This window comes from Cyprinodon variegatus, unplaced genomic scaffold (genome assembly GCF_000732505.1).
Source record: "Cyprinodon variegatus isolate N-32 unplaced genomic scaffold, C_variegatus-1.0 Scaffold11, whole genome shotgun sequence".
Classification (NCBI taxonomy): Eukaryota; Metazoa; Chordata; class Actinopteri; order Cyprinodontiformes; family Cyprinodontidae; genus Cyprinodon; species Cyprinodon variegatus.
Window position 1 is genome coordinate 89,711 of NW_015150464.1, and position 3,970 is coordinate 93,680.

Consider the following 3,970-nt stretch of genomic DNA (forward strand, 5'->3'; position numbering starts at 1 on the left):
ATATATATATATATATATATATATATATATATATATATATATATATATATATATATATATATATATATATATTTAATAGTCTGAACTTCTAATGCTTTGAACTTCCATATCAGTGCATTTTTTTGCACCACGTTTTTTTTCTCCCACAATGTTTAGATTTGATCACTGCAGTGCTTTTAGAAATGGGAATGTCATGGAAGCTGTACAAAATGAAATTTTGTTTGTATAAACTCTGTGTATATAGGTGACAATAAAAGTTTTCTAACAACATGGGTCAGGGGTTACAGCAGGGTATGGTAGATGGAGCAAAATACAAGACAGTCCTGACAGCAGACCCGTTGAAGACTGAGAGACGATGGTGGAGTTAAATCTAAAAAGACTTAGACTTTATTGCCATTTTGTATGCACAGAGTGTATACAAAAGGAAATTCATCTGCTAGAATTCCCTGTGAATCCAATAATAGTCTGAAGCAAGACAAATGCTCTGCAACCTGATTAAACTGAGATATTTGGAAAAAAGTTAAAAGTAGAAAATCACACTCTAGATATGCCAAGGTGTTAGTGACACTCAAAAATGACTCATAGCTGTTATTCAGTACAAAATTGTTTTGCAAAGTTTTAAATCTGGGAGGCTAAATACGTAAATAAATTTTTTTTTTTTTTACTTTTTGGTCTATAAACCTGATAAATTAAAGCTTGTGGTTGTTATTTAAAGGCAATTAAAAATTCAAGGCTATGAATACTTTAAAAAGGAATAATGTGATTTATTAACAAGGGAAAACTGCATCCTTTTGATGTGTAAATGTTCCTTTTGTCTGACTTCTAGAGTACCTCTGTTTCATACTGTTGATATCACTTCAGGACTGTTCGGATCCTGGCTGCACAAATGCTCAGACATGCCAGGACTGCATGGATTTAGAATCCCACTCTCCACCAACACATAAACACTAACCTTGCTCTAAGTGATTGCTCTCTTCACCAGATGAGTATTTTCCTTGACAAATCACGGCACGGCTATCAAGTGCCGGCCGTCTACCAGCGCAATGTGATGGCTTATGTCTCTATAGGAGTGGTGACGAGGCATGACTCACCTTGGGAGTTAGGCAGCCTGAAGAGAAAGAAAGCGGCCTCTGATTGTGACACGTACTGCCTTCAAGTGCTAAACTGGACCTGACACCAGAGCTTGTCAGATCCCACTGCTAGCCAGAGGCAGAGTTAACTGAGGGAAACTAGCAGGCGGGAAAGAGAAGGGAAAACCACCACAAGGCACGTCTCCCTCCATAGTGTTTTGTTATATTTAATGCAAATGACAGGTTGGTCGAGCTGCAGGGAGGTTTGAGTGCTCACTGCAGGAAGCTCTGTTCACATCAGACCTTTTTAAATCTTTTCCAGATGGAGACATTTTCTTGTTTTGTATTTTAAACTAAACAATTTATTATAATTGGAAATGCATTGTTTACTGTTCATTCACCAGTTAATTTGTTAATAGTCTTTTGACAATTAATAAAACCATACAACAAAGATGAATAGATATATATTTTTTATTCAGATGGTGTGTTCTAAGATAATGGCCTTACAAGCTATTACATTTTCCCTAAAAAATATGTACTGAACCAAATGCTTATCTTGTATCTTGCAAAGAGAAATGTATATATAATAATCCCAGGAAATCCTAACAATGTCCCACAGTACAAAGTGTGACTTTGTTCTCATTGTACTTTAGTTTCACTTTATTCAGGTTCCTGATCTTGCAATCCACTTTGCACAAATAGTCCCTCATGTACAAAAAATGTCACTGTATAAAAACATGTACAAACTCAAAAGTGTGTGAAAAGATAATCTTCCTTCCAGACAACAGAATTGTATCTGTGACTGGCAAGTCAAGCATGGAGGAAAGAAGTCAAACTGCTGGACAAATTAAGCTTAAAAGTTTAAAGTAAAGTATTTACCACTTGAAACATTATTTATCAAACCTGAAAGCAGCTGCAAGTGCAGTTATTATGCCTATATTCAGCAACTTTGAAGCTCAAGTTGAGACTTTCATACAAAAATGTCTATGGTTGCTGTAGAAGGCTTACAAACAATGATAGACATGATTGATTTTGTCCCGCTTTAGTCCAATAATGGAAGCTCAAAAGATGTTGCAAACCCAATTTTCAAAGTCTCTTCAATGATCTGAAAATAACGCCTTTGCACTTCTCACCTAAATGTAGATGTTGTTTGGATGTAAATCATGTCATCGTTACAATGTGTTTTCAACCAATTTTCGCTCAGTGGGGAGGTATTTGTTCAAACCTGTGGGGGAGGTGGGTGTTTTAACACCCACAATTTCGCTTGTAAGGTGATTAAACAACAATGTTTCTTCATGGTGTCTTCACTCCATGCTGCACCTCTCCATCCAAAGGTCTATATGTTATGCCACTGAGTGGTGTGTGGATCTTGGAGGTATGTCTTTATGCTTTCCTCTTCTCTGCAGGGTGTGATTGGGCAGGTGATACTCCACAGGTGTTTCCCATCTAGCCTTCATCAGCGCAGCTTCTTAAAGAGCTAGAGCCAGGAGATAATTAGCAAATCCTGTGGGGTAATCTGACCTCATCTCTGTGTTATCCTTGTGTCTCCCAGCCAACTCTTGTTCTAATCTGACCTCTCTCCTGTGTCCTCAGATGCCTGGTAGCTGCTTTGGAGTCATTGCAATCCAGAGTTTTGTGCTATGAAGCTTTCCATGTTTGCTTTGTGGTAGCCTTCCTCCAACCTCCAAGTATCTGGTCCAGCCGTGCCCCCAATGGTGCCTTGCGAAGTATTGAGTAGGGGGCCCTTTACTAGGGTCCATTCGGTCTCTGTACATGTGGAGCAGGTGTTTGGTCTGCATTGCCGGCATTAAGTCGGACTTGCTCCCAGTGCATGTTGGAATCCGACAGGGCTGCCCCCTGTCATCAGTCCTGTTCATAACCTTTATGAACAGGATTTCTAGATACAGGCACGGGCCGGGGGGGGTGCTTTGAGGACCAGCAGATTTCTTCCCTACTTTTTCGCGGATGATGTGGTTCTGCTGGCTTCCTCCTGCCGAGACCAACAGCTTGCACTCAGTGGTTCACAGCGAAGCAGCCAGGTTGACAATCAGCTCCTCCAAGTCCGAGGTCCTTCTTGACTGCAAAAAGGTGGCCTGCCACCTTCAGGTTGGAGGAGAGTTCCTGCCCCAAATTGCAGAGTTCATATCTTGGGGTTCTGTTCACCAGTGAGGGGAGAATGGAGTGGGGAGATTGATAGACAGAGTTGGTGCCCCAGTCTGTCGTGGTTAAGTGAGATTGGAGCAAAACTTCCCTTTAACTATGGTCATGAAATCTGGATCATGACCAAAAGCATGAGATTGTGGATACAAGCAATCAAAAATGAGCTTTCTCCACATGATGGCTAAGCAGTCTCTTAGAGATAGGGTAAGGGTGAGAAAGGCTCAGGGTGGCTTTGACATCTTTTTCTGATGTCCCCTGGACAGGCACGTCCTCCTGGGAGTAGGTCAAGGGGAAGACCCAGGACACGCTGGAGGGATTATTCTCTCAGCTGGCCTGGAAGTGCCTTGAGCTTCCTGATGCATAGCTTGAGGAGATGTCAGCGGAAACGGAAATCTCTGTTGAGACTGATGGCCCCAGGACCCAGTCCTGGAAAAAGGGGAAGACGACGAATACGAGAATCTAAATTGAGTGTCAAGACCTGCAGGGTGAACATGGCCATTGCAAATCTAGGCCATAGTTTAGTTCAGTGGTTCCCAAAGTGTGGGGCGCGCCCCCTAGGGGGGGCGCAATGCCATTGCAGGGGGGGCGCGGGAAGCGGTATGGATGAATGAAGAAAAAAAAAATAAAATAAAAAAAAAACACTGCTTGCTTGACTGAGCATAATGGACAGTTGTGACACTGCAACCCAGATTTGAGAAGATCTGCAGCAAAAAGCAGGCTCACGACAGCCACTGAAAAGA

General features: G+C 41.6%; 1 protein-coding gene across 2 annotated transcripts in view; it reads right to left on the reverse strand.

Moving 5' to 3' along the window:
- Positions 1-3,970, reverse strand: part of dntt (DNA nucleotidylexotransferase) — a 139,016-nt gene that overhangs the window by 799 nt on the left and 134,247 nt on the right. The window lies entirely within an intron of this gene.